Raw genomic sequence first — 685 nt, 5'->3', positions numbered from 1 at the left:
TTCAGGGGAAATGTGTGTGTTTACGCGACATTCCCCTGTCAGACCGGTTACAAATTAAAGCCCACAAGGAAAGTATACATACTTTAAATATTATTTAACAACCCCCATGTCATAACTAGTTTGGATTATTATGCACTTTTAAAGATGTAGTACACGTTAGAGCGTCAGTCTAAAGTACTTTAGGGCTTTCTTTTTATTTTTCAAACTAGTGCCGACCTTTATTTTGAAAAGGTTCTTCGCGTTTGGGCCATTTCCGGGTTCCTCAAACTCTCAGCTTTGCCCCGCTTTGCCCAGACACGACCCTCCAGGAAACCACACCAGTCCCAAAACACACTTTATTCACATCTCTCACACTAGGACAATTATACATTTATTTTCAAAAGGATTTCAGACTGTCATGGTATCAACACGCTGCTACAAATAGAAAGAGATGCTTAAGGGCTGCAGACTGACCAGCAGGTCATCACAGTTGGCTGATTTTAAGCTCACTGGCCAATACAGGTGCCAAGATCTTTGTCAATAACCCTTTTTTTTTATTCACTTATGGGGGGGGTCAGGAAATACATCGGCATAGAGTATTGAGAGATCTGGTATAGTCAATAAATGCATCATGACGACTTGGTCAGGAGGAAGTTTATCTTTATTTTCAGTGTGAGGGCGGAATACCCAAAGATAGACATTTTAA

This window comes from Cololabis saira, chromosome 10 (assembly GCF_033807715.1).
Source record: "Cololabis saira isolate AMF1-May2022 chromosome 10, fColSai1.1, whole genome shotgun sequence".
In the NCBI taxonomy this organism is placed as follows: domain Eukaryota; kingdom Metazoa; phylum Chordata; class Actinopteri; order Beloniformes; family Belonidae; genus Cololabis; species Cololabis saira.
Note: the sequence above shows the minus strand (reverse complement) of the source record.